At 47.7% G+C, this 12,260-nt stretch overlaps 1 protein-coding gene across 1 annotated transcript in view; it reads left to right on the forward strand.

Moving 5' to 3' along the window:
- LOC137911401 (mannosyl-oligosaccharide 1,2-alpha-mannosidase IA) overlaps positions 1-12,260 on the forward strand; it is a 95,535-nt gene that overhangs the window by 11,954 nt on the left and 71,321 nt on the right. The window lies entirely within an intron of this gene.

The raw sequence follows: 12,260 nt of genomic DNA on the forward strand, positions 1-12,260 counted from the left end.
GGGGCGTGGCTACAAGCTGTCCCACGGTTGAGCGAGGCATTCCCCCCCCATATCTTAGCAATGACATCACTACTACTTCTATTCCTACCTTATGCTGAGCACCAACTACCCCATCCCTGCCTGTTACTGGAAAGAAAGCTTTTTTTACATTCGTTTTTTTTCTTTTAATGGATTGACGCTACATGTCAGCCAAGCCAATCAGGAAACCGGCAGCCGTGGCAACAAGTGATAACACGCATAAGCTGCCACGTACGCAACGCTCAATGAACGGTTACACGCACTTCAAACGTTGTTTTTATCTTGATTTTAATGTTTGAAACATTCAGGTTTGTCCACTCTAGCTGTTACATTTAATATTTTCCACCTGAATATTTACAGTTTGGCCTGTTTTACAACTGTGAGTCACGGATGCGTAAATCATGTCCGTGATGAGTGAACGTTTGCGTCGGTGAAAAATGCTAGACCTTAAAAAATTCAAACCGTTTCCGAGAGAGAGAGAGATATCCAGCTGCACGAAGGGAGAAGTAAGCATATTATTAATAGCTTTACAGAAGCAGTCAAAATTCCCAAATGTGTTTTCCCTAAGGGTGTGTCGAGATGCAATGTGTAAATCTGTGAAAATTAAATTAAGGATCTCGCATATACAACCCAAATAGAGTTTAAATGTAGAACTTAAGTGGTTCGTTCTTAGTCTGGAGTTGCAGTGAAGTGCAGGAGCTGCATGTGATGCGCTTACACAGGTTATTGCACCTTCTAGTCATATCTCACTTTGTCTAATCCGGGGATTGACAGTGACTGATTCAAAGTGTGCTTACAATGGTGGGATTATGAAGGATATAAGAAGACGACACTGAGCGGGGTCAGGCGGCAAAGTCGGTCCAGCTTTGCTTGAGTTTTTTGACTCCTCTAGACGCCCCCCCCCCCCGTCTCTGCAGCCAGCGCACCTCACTTCTGAGTGCAATCGGTTACCGTCTTTCCATCTCCCTGTGGCGCACCGTCCCTTTTCTAAACAAGTCTGTAATGGAGCCTACCTGTGTCCTGTTTGATTTGTTATGCCATTTCCTCTGCGCAGCGACATCTCCGGTCTGCACCCTCCCAATTCCTAAACTCTACGTGCATACACACTGTGCCTATGTTATCAGCCTTTCACAACGGGTCGCTTATCATAGATGAATATAAATATATAATATAAGTATTTGCAACCTCAGAGTTAAACTCCCGTTTGCAGCTGATGCTGACGCTTATCGGATTTTTCGGTGATTCCTGTGGAGCCACAAATGGCCTGATGAGGTTTGTAAACGCAGCAGTAAACCCGGGGCCCTGCACAATCCTTGTGTAAAACGAGTGGAACTCCCCTTTATTCAGTACATGTGTCGAGCATTATATTTACTTCGCCAGTCTGCTGTGCTAAAATTCCCTCTTTGAGGTGAATGGGGTACTCCCATAGTTGTTAATCCATTGGTGGTTCTCCATGGTCACACGGCTTATTCTGCAGTGTGTGTGTGTGTGATAGCGGATGTGCTTTCTGGTTTAGCTGCTCTCCCTCAGCTCTGTTATTCAGCCTCTTTTATTATTTTTTTACTATGCTGGCGTATCTCCTACACCCCAACTCCAGGCCCACTAATTAAAAAAAAAGTGGATGTTTTCCTTCAGGGCATGAAAGTGTTCTGTTTGCCTGTGCAAGTTGGGTGTGTTGCAGTGAGTGCATGTGAATGCACGCTTTAGTATTACAGCGGAAGAGGATGCCAGCCCCGGTTTCTCTGTGCCACTGAACCAGATATAGAAACCCGCCTGGTGGAAATAGGACGCGCCACGTCATCTCCAGTCGTTGGTGTTTCCTTTTTTTGTTGTTGTTGTTTCAAAGTGAATGATACTCCATATAAAAGGTACAAATAAAAGTTCCTGTGCTTGGAGTTTTCTCTCCAGTTGAGATATTTGTTGTGTGGTTTCCAGGGAATTTCTCCCTGATCTTTGGGAATCCTTTTCAGATGCTTTTTTTTTTTCTGTTGAACTGTGCAAATGTTTTTTTAATGCTTTAACCTTTGTACCTGTTGCTGCAAGCTGCGACTTGTTGGCGTTAGTGCTAAGCTAATCACTCACTGCAGATATGCGTAGATGCGGTGAAAAACGGTTTCTGAAAATAAATGATTTGAACTTGATGCAGTTTAGTTTAAGACTAGATTACTTCAGTTACAGGATAATAAAAAAGAAAAAAGCTTAATATATGGAAGTGAGACCGTTATTTCCTTTAAGCTAATTTTGACTAGCGTAAGAAACCAGTTCTCGGTTTAAGCACTTCCCTCGTATAACTGTGCACTTGGTTAGAACTCCGCCTTCCTCTCTTCGCAGACCTGAAGGCCATTCTTTATCAGTCTATTGCACCAATTGACTTTGGCCTGCAGCTTCCGTGGAATTGCATCCACGGATGTCGGCTTTATCGGTCCTGCCTGCAGCTCCTCGCACAAAGCGTGACAAACGAGTGAGGCCTCTCCCTCATTACCTGAGCGGTAATCACCATGTCGGCCGATAAGATAACTGTCACAATCCGTGTTATCTGCAGTCAAATGTAATAGATCTATGCAAAAAAAAAAAAAAAATCACTCCTCTTTTGACCCTTTAGATATATTTTCTTAAGCCAACTGCATTGATTGGCTTACAGGTGGGTGTTTAAAAGACCAGCCCACCATCAATTTCATACTGATTCAAAAAGACAAATTCTCCATCCTCCACGGTGGCCGGCAGGCTGTGTCTGCTAGCATGGTGAAAGTGACTTTTGTGTCAATGGTGCCAATATATTGCGAGGGGTCAGCCCCCCCGCCTTCCAGCCCAGTTCCCAAGGGGAGCCCTCAGGCTTGAGCGAGATAAGAGCCCCCGCAGAGGAAGCTGTTCCGGGCTCGGCTCACTTATGTTGTCCCCTGCGCTCCCCTGCAGGTCTGTTTGAGCAGCCTTTTAGTCGGTTGAACTATGCGGAGCAGGATTTGGCAGAAGCGTAGCCTCGGCTAGGAAGCGCTGACTGAATGGAGTCTGAATGGGGAGCAGTTATGACTGAACTCTCTGTGCTTATAATTAAAAAGAGAGTCGTAATCTGACTGTATTTGTTGAAGTAAATAGTCTAATTACCGGCAGTAGTGAGACGATGCAACCCGTTTGATGTTGTTTCATCGAGAGGCTTTGTCACCAATACCGAAAAAAAATAATAAAAGAAGGTGTGTATGGCTTCATCTTAGTTGACTTCCTTCTGTTGGAACACATTGTTGTCTGTGCAGCTGAGTTTGCTCACAAGCGTACGAACTGAGCTGGTGGTTTGAGGCACTTCCTGTTATGGTGATTAGTCAGACAGATGTGGTGTGCAGGCCACGTTGCATAATTTGGCCCAGATGTATCCGGAGACTTTGCAGCCAAACGGCGAGCTCTGAGGCCGATCTTCCCCTGATCTCCACTGCTGCTGTTTCGCCGTTCTCTTTCTCCTCATGGGGGTCGCATAAAAATGCATGTCATGCTTGGCGAGCTGGAAGTTTGAGATGATCCTTCTAAGCCTTATCGTCTTTTCTGTAGGGGTGATTGGACCAGTCTGCGTACCGTGCTCGTGGTCACGCCCGTACTTCTTACTTTCCATTATTTCTGTCTCCATGCCACCCCCCACCCCCCAGTGATGATGCATGGTGGTTGTCCAGAAACAACCCAGAGTTGGAAATGGATGACCAACAGTTCAAGATGTAACTCAAGATCTTCTAAGTCTTTCAACAGAGGCAGGACAGGCTCAGATTTTTGACAGTTTGGTTCTGTCCCGACTGTTTTTGTCCCCTCGCAAATGCCGCTTTTACTTCTTGTGAGGCTATTCATTTATTTTTTTTCTTGCTTTTTTCACTCGCTGAAATGAGGCATAATCAATTGTAATTGCGCATTGCCTACTTCAACTAATTTATTCCATTATTTGATGAAGGAGTTGTGAAGTTAAACCGATTGCGGTCACTTGTTCATATTTATCAACCTTAACCTTGCAGCTTTTGCCTTCGCTCTGACCTTAGACTGGTTTCTCTTATTACCAGAATGTATTTCTTTCTTTTGGGAATATTTCATAAGGAACTGCTCAGAAAGGGTGTAGATTTGCCCATTTGACCGAGTTGGCTTCTATATCCAAGGTACCCTCTGCTGTCTGCTCTCTTTGATAAAGACTTATTGCAAATCGCTCTGCACGACATGACGGGGAGGCGCAGAAGAAGTGATTCTCGCCTACGCCGTTTACCAGACTTGCGCCTTGGTCAACGGGCATTATTTTAGGACGGTCGCTGGCGGGAGCTGATCTGAAAGATGGATGCGGAATAAGATACTGTGATAAATGGACGGCGGGACTCGTAGAGCAGAGAAGGACAAAACAGCAAACAGCGTGTTGGAAGATAAAGGCCGGTCTAGAAGACGAAGCACCCGCCACCTGCTCTGTAAACAATGCTAAAATGAAGCCGCAGTCCCCCTGCCCATCAGCCATATGTCTCTGATAAGCCATTAATGAACAGTGGCTACAGCTGTCAGGCATTAGATTACTTTACAACCTGCTGCCACAAACCTGGATAGACTGACTAGCGTCACACGATTATCTGATTTACGTAGGAGGCCGGAAACACCTGACGTTACCTTTTGATATTTGCACTTCAGTGAAGAATCGAGCCTCCGTGGCTCAAAGATTCTCATTTGTAAGTTTACTTGTTGGAGAAAATGGGCTGTGTCCATTTCCTCCAATGGAGGGGGAGGGGGAGGGGGGGGGGTGGACACAACACACATTGCTGCAAATTCACTTCCTGTGGGGACACTTAAGGCCACACAGAGCGACCTCCCCTGAGTTAATCATTGTCATGTCTGTCAGGCGCTTGTTAGTCTGACCTTATGGCTCGAACTGTTTGTGTCCTTGAGGCAAACAATGAGATGCCTGTCACCTTTTAGAGTCGTATCATTTAACACAGGCTGCAGCTACTAAGACAGTTGCAGCCTGGCTAACTGTTAGCCTAGCAAACGGATCATTTGTGGCGTCGAGATGGGGAAACGCTGTTGTGGGAACATGGCATTAAATTTAGCATTAAGACGCCCGTTTTCTGAGCCTTGCAAAACAAAAATGCTCAAAGCGAGCACACAACGTAGAGCCGAGAATGTCAAGTTTTATTCCCTGGGTGCCGCCTGTCAGGACCTTGTTTCGACTGGGATGTTGTCTGGATCATATATGTGAGTGCAAAGATTACATCAGCAGAGAAATCTTAAAAACTTGCACACTCTTCTAAACAAACAAAACCATCTCTACCATCTTTAAAAAAAAAAAGTGTAGTCTCATTGCTTTACGGAATCTGATGGGGGTGCCTTCATGGGCCTTTTAAGCTGAAAGGCACTGCTTATAAACAGAATAACACAAGCATCTGTATACTGTATTATTCAGTCCAGAACAACAGGCTTGCAGCGAATACCTTGTACCAATAGGCCTCTGCCAAATGAGAGCTTTTTATAGTCGGGGGGGTAAACATTCAAAGTTTGAACTTTCTACACGGGCTGAGTGCAAGACGAGTCAGAAACAAGGAGTACCATAATTCCCGGTGTACAAGCCGCTACTTTTTTCCAATATTTTGAACCTTGCGGTTTATGCAACGACGCGGCAAATTTACGTATATTTTCCCACTTTCGTTACGAGCCGTGTTTCGTTAAAGCCTATTTATTTTCGTTACAAAATTAACGCCCGCCCGCCCGGAGGGAAAGCCCCGCTTGCGGTAGCTGGGGAGATCCACGAGAAGGGCCCGGCGCTCGTCCAGAGTCGCCGCCGCCGGACCGCCGTACCCAGTCCCCGCCGCCTGTCCGCCATCCGCTACGCGGCGTCGGAACCCACCCCCTCGACCTCCCGGGCGTCCCCACCCCTGCCGCACCACGCTCCCGCGGACGGAGGATGAGGGGCACGGGGGCAAGGGGGACGGGGACACCCCGCCAGGCGCGCGCGCGCCGCGCAGCCTCCGACGGGCGGAGAGGGGAGGGCGACGGGGCGACTGCTCCCCCAGCCGCGGCTCGAGCCCAGCCCCGCTTCGCACCCCAGCCCGACCGACCCAGCCCTTAGAGCCAATCCTTATCCCGAAGTTACGGATCTGATTTGCCGACTTCCCTTATTCCAACATGCCAGAGGCTGTTCACCTTGGAGACCTGCTGCGGATATCGTTACGAGCCGTGTTCCGTTAAATATCATTTGTCTCAATGCACTTGCGGTTTATGAATATGTGCGGCTTATTTTAGTACAAAATATATATTTTTTTTAATTCAGTGGGTGCGGCTTTTTCACAGGTGCGCATAGTAGTTCAGCAATTACGGTATCCATTTTTCCATCATTGTCTCTGGAACTCCCGTTCACTGCCCGTGACTCCATTCCGCTTTTTGTCCTCTCCCTTTCCTTTGTTACCCCGGGGTGGTGTAAGTGTGTGTCATCTGTTTTGCTGTGGTATCTGAGACCAGCGTGCTGAGGCTGGTCATATGATCCCAAGCGATGAGTCAGAGATGAGTGGAAGCTCTGCTGCGTATAGCCAGCCTCATCAGACCCGGGAGCGCCTCTTTACCGCCCTCCGTTGCCCTCCCACCATTAGCCCCAGTATCCCAGCAGACCTCCCGCTCATCCAGCAGCCATTGAAGCAAAGGCCAGAGGTCCTCAGTCTGAGCCCTGGTGTGTCACCACCAGTATGTTTTGCCGAGAGATAAAGATTCACGATGATGGAAGTAGGTTGCTGGCAAGCTCACTGTTGTGGTGCGCTCAGTTCTGACCCAACTTTCCTCGAGTGAGACGTCGCCGCTTCAGGGGCGCCTCGCTGTCGGGAAACTTTCAGCTCAGAAATCTGCATCTGTAATGTTCTGTCAGTGCCTTGCTCAAAGAGTGAAAATATCCACACTTCTCGATTCAATCTATTCCTCTCCGTCGATCTGAGTGGAAATGCTGTCACCATGCTTTTCCAACTGTGGCAAGTGCTTTCTGCTTTTAAAGCACCCATCTGGCAGAGGATAGATTTTTCCACTCTGCCACTCAGACTGTCACGCAGCTGCCATTTCTTCTTCGGGGTCTCCTCCTTTGAGAGCTGGCCTGTCAGCAGAGGATGACGTAGCGGGTTGGCGGTGTCGGGTCTTAGTGGGACATCGAGGCGATGGAGGAGGAGAGAGGGCTACGTCGAGGTTATCGGTTAAAATGAGGATGATTGCCCCATCGCGGCCCGTGCAAAGGTTTTTTCTTTTATTTAAGACCTTGTCGGAGAACCCAAATGCATCAGTTTTAGCATACAGTGGAAATCTTTGCCTAAGCCCAAGTAACGTACCAGGAAGCGGCGCCGATCCGAAGCATCTTCGCTTCTCTCTGGAATCGGCGGAAGCACGTTCGCATACCTTTCCGTCTCGTGCAACTTGCTGTACAGACTAGATACGCATGCATTCACGTTGTCACGATTGTTTACGGCGGTGGGCGGGGACCCGCTGCCATAAACAACCACGGCTCTGGCAGTCTATTTGGCTGATGGATATGGTATTGACTTTATGGGCTGGAAGGAGCCGACATGGTTGATTTCTTGCGTTTGGAGGGAGTTAGCTGAAGAGGATGGATTAACTCGTGTATCTATAACTCTCTCTCCTTTGCTGTGGGAGGATTTTTTATAATGCCGAAGCTATAAGAGAAGAGAGAACCTGCCCCCCCCCCCCCCAAAAAAAAGAAGAAGTTGGGCTTAGCTGGACAGTAGACCGGAAGCAAATAACTCGACTCGTTGGCTTCTTCTCTTTACATCTGTGAAAGGAAATCTCTGAAGTCACATGGAGATGAAAGAAGACAAGATTAAACTTTAATGGGTCATTGCCCCCCCCCCCGCCCCCCCCAGTGCTGAGTAATACTAATTTATGCATGCTGGTCCGTATACTTTCAGCCAGCGCCTTGTGTTTTTCTGTCATCAATATAAAATGGTGCTTTTATGCGAACAATTTGAAACTTTAATGGACGGGTGTCTGCGCGTTTGAGGCTTTGCACGATTTCCAGCTCCGCCACACCCTGCTGATTCTTCTGGAATGCAAAAGGCGCAAGAAGATGAAATGACAGACAAGATTATGCCGACTGCCTGTGGAGCTTCGGGAGGTCTTGCAAAAGAAAACTTATATTTAAATAGAACTTTTTGGTCTCGAGGTTGGCGGTTGAGCGATATTTGGCTGGATAATTTGCCTCTGCTTTTATTTTCGGCCTGGATTTGCTTAAACTTCCCTTCTGTTCCAATATGTACACCGGCTATGCATCCGTCTCCCTTTTACCCGGGCTATTGATGGAGGCAGGGTAAGTAGCTGCAGTCTTAAATGCCATTAGGTTTTGTTTTCTCATCTCACAACGCTTAATGGTGTTATTGGATCAGTTTGAGCGCTTTCTATAGAGACGCTTACTAGCGGATGATTTAGCCAGCATTCATTAGCTTATTGGAGTTGTTAATAGGCTCAGTCTTTGTGTGTGTGTGTGTGTTGGGATTGAGTGTGACATTTCTTATCTCCTCTGTTACTTATCTTATTGGCATTTTGGCTTCGTGAAATGAAGCTCGCAAACAAAGTTGCAACAGGAAGGACGCGCTTGCCCTGAAAAGCGCTGCGATGGAAACAGGGAAATCGATTCAGCTCATTTATTCTCACCATTCCTGCTTCTTCCTTGTTTCTGTGAACAGAAGTAAATGAAATCAAGTGGCCGTCGCTTGCATTGCTTGCACCTTTGGTGAATGCGGCTGTAGTTTTGTCTCGCGTCGCCCACCTTTTTGTTAAAGGACTCGTGCCTGCAGCTGTCGAGGACTCGGATGCACACGCCGCAGATGCAATTACAGACGTGAACTAGCCTGGAACGCGCACGCATGCACATCGCACGCTACTTGGAAAAGAACACAGAGCATGAAGCCATCTCCTCGGTGCATCACATGAGGAATGGGTTACGCTTTGGACAACTCGCCCACGTGAGGCTCAGCTCCTTCTCTATGGTTGGGTTTGTGTGAATGTCATGAGGCACAAAGAAAAAAAATTCAGGCAGAAGCCTTGTGGTGCAGAATTAAGTCCAAACCTCTGCAGAGGAACCAGCGCTGGCATTTCAGCTACCGGCTAGCAGCGGGGATGAGAAGAAGGGATGAGGCCGTTCATGCGTGCTCATCCTTCATCGGGACCTTAAATCCTGCACAAGCAAACATCCACCGAGCGGCGGACATTTATGTCTGGTGCCGATGCGTCCAATCATTTGTGCGTCGACACGTCTTTTTAATGCTGTGCTAATATCCAATCCCGCCCACTGGCCTTTCTTTAAGTAAGCAGCACATTAAAGGATTGTCTGCAAATCACTGGAGGCTTTCGTAGCAGGGAAGCTGACAAATGCATTAAAACATGTTCTGCCTCGGTTCTTTGGTTATTTACTCTACAAACAGCCCTGACAATGTATTTACTAGATGCCCTGCTGGATGCTTCTATATGAAAGCCCACAGTTCTAATGGGGTTGATGAGAAAGCAAAGACCTCTGTGTGTCTCTGGCTCTTCTCTTTGATAGAGAAGGGGGCGGGGGGGCGGATTTAAAATGCAAGAAAAAGAAAATGCAGTAAATCATTGTCAGATAAATGTTTCTTAATTGTGTTAGCGGCCCTTTATAGCAGAGAAAGATGCAGATAAGCAAGCCTGTGGTAAATTAACCTTGACGTGGGCCTTTTTAAATTCATAAAGCCCCCCCCCCCCCCCCGACAGGAATAGAAATGAGCAGAGCAGGAAAAAGGTAGTGTTTGTTTTTGCATCCCGCCGACTGGCTTAATCAGGATAGTGCTTCCGTAATAGTCCGTGTCGCTGTGATTTCACGCCGCCATATGTCTCAGGCAATGAAAGGAAATGTGAAAGTGAAGAATCGATGATATGCTAATTAATGTCATGGCAACAAATCAACAGTGCCTCGCGATGCTCAGACCCACGTACCTCTGTGTAATGAAGCGATGCATCAACCTGTTACCTTGGAGCTGTTCGCCTGCACAACAATGCATCTCCAGAAAGTTCAATTCAACTCAGCAATTACTTCCGAGTGTTAAAAAATGCTGACCTGTGCTTTTCCTTTCTGTTTTTTCCTCCCCTATGTGCTGCGGCGGTGATTTGTGCGATGCCTCTTCAACAGGTAATGTCGTATTTTTTGGGTTCTGCTCTCCTACCTGCCGTATCCATTCATTCTGTACAGGTCCTGAACCACACTGGACAACATGAAACGGGCTCGGGTCCTGCTCAGACTCCTGCTGCAGAGTTTGCACGTAAATGACCTCGAGCTGCAAGCAGAGAAAATGAATGTGGATGAAATGCATGTTTCCTTCCTGGCAGGGTGGGGGGCGAGCGTTGTGAGCTTGGCTGCAGGAATGGTTTTGTCTCTCTGAATGAAAATGAAACGCCTACCCCCCCCCCCCCCCAGCAGAATCCAGAGGTTGCTTTGAGAGCTCTGTCTGATCGGTGTGGGGCTCAGCGAGGACGAATAACCCCACGTTAATCCTCATAGGTCCAGCTGGTGTGTGTGTGTTTACACACAGCCGTCCATATTTCCAATCCTCCTCTCCTCTCGCCCCCGCTGCCCGACCCCGGTGTTGTTATTTAATGCTCTTCTCTCTCTCTCTCTCCTCCTGTGGCATTTTATAATCCACCCATTTCATTGTTTTAAACCCTCCTTCTTTCTGTTCCTGCCCTCCCTCCCTCCGACCCCATATCCCTCTTTGCCTCCATCACCTTATCCACCTGCTGCTGTTGCCCCCGCCAGCGAGCAGCTGCCTGGAAGGCTGTCTTTTCGTTTGCTGTGTGTGTGTTGATGTTTTGCTCGTCCTTCGTCAGCTGTTCAGTGACCGGCGGTGACTCTGTCGCCGTTCTTGTAGTTTTCTGGCTATTTTGCTGCAGCTCATTTAGATTTTTTTCCCCTGTAGTTTTGTTATTTGTATTCCTCCCCGCACATACTGTGTCTTAACATCTTCACTACCCCCCCCCCCCCCCGAGTCTGTTCTCGCCCCTTTTATGTCGTTTGCTCGTGTTTTTGTCTCTATTGCATCATCATGGATTCCCTCAGGAGACGAGATTAATGCACACCAAATGTCATAGCGTGGCGGGACCCCCGTTACCCAAAATGGCGATGTAGTGCTTTTATGCATGATCAAATACGTATGTGCCTTTGTTTTTACGTGTGTGACTACATTGCATAAACAAACAAACAACAAACAAACAAACGTCATCTGGAAGCGGGGTCCCATCCGACTGACGGAGTGTTTTAGATGGAAGATGGAGATTATGAATGGATTAATTTGCAAGGCGGGCCAAAGGGGAGGCGGTGGCAATGAGCTAAGCATCTGGGATTATCCGGATTTAATGGAGGGAATAAAGCAGCCTATGGGTGGCAATCCCCTTTCCATCGGCGCTGACGTCGCAGTAAGGGGAACCCTGCAGTGCCCCCCCCCCCCCCTGCAGTGGTGCAGGGGGTGGGCTGCGATGCCAGGCCACTAGGTGGCAGCACTGCCGGTTTCAGCAACACGGATAGATATTTAATGGCCAGGGCTGATGTTCTAAGAGCAATAATGATGTTTTCAGCGCTGCACAAAACTCGCACGCGTGTGTTTCTGCACAACAATCGCATTAGACTAGTTTTTAATGCCATTTGTGGAGGACTAGAAACAAGTCCTAAGAAGCCCGACTCGCGTCGTCTCCATCTACAACTTCATTGAACTCAACAATCAGAGGAGACGGAGGTTGTCCTGTGTGTCGACCTGACTTTGATCACACAACATGGAGGCTCCTTCATTAATGCACGTTCGCCTATTAGCCGGTGAGTGTTGATAGCCAGACGCAGACTCCTGACCTTATCCTCTCTAGTCATGGAGCTATAATCCTAAATGGTTGTCTGACGGTTCAGATGGCTTCCTCCCTGTGCTGTAGTGTGTGTGTGTGTGTGTGTGTGTGTGTGTGTGTGTCTGTACAGAGAAGATCAACAATGGGTGGGTGGTTTGTGATAAAATGCCTGCATGCATTTTTTAGATGCTCGTGGGCGGTTTAATTTGTGTCTGCATTTCTGTGCATGCCAGTTTGTGGGGGAGTACTTTTTCTTTCTTTCTTTATTTTTGCCCATGTTGCAGTTTGTGTGTGTGTGTGTGTGTGTGTGTTTGTGATACACATCTCTCTACGGCCGACCCAATGCGAACGCACCCTTTGGGTGGGAGAATTTGCAGCAGTCTATCGCTGCCTGGGAGGGACGCCTTGGAATC

Source organism: Brachionichthys hirsutus, chromosome 3 (assembly GCF_040956055.1).
Source record: "Brachionichthys hirsutus isolate HB-005 chromosome 3, CSIRO-AGI_Bhir_v1, whole genome shotgun sequence".
NCBI lineage: Eukaryota > Metazoa > Chordata > Actinopteri > Lophiiformes > Brachionichthyidae > Brachionichthys > Brachionichthys hirsutus.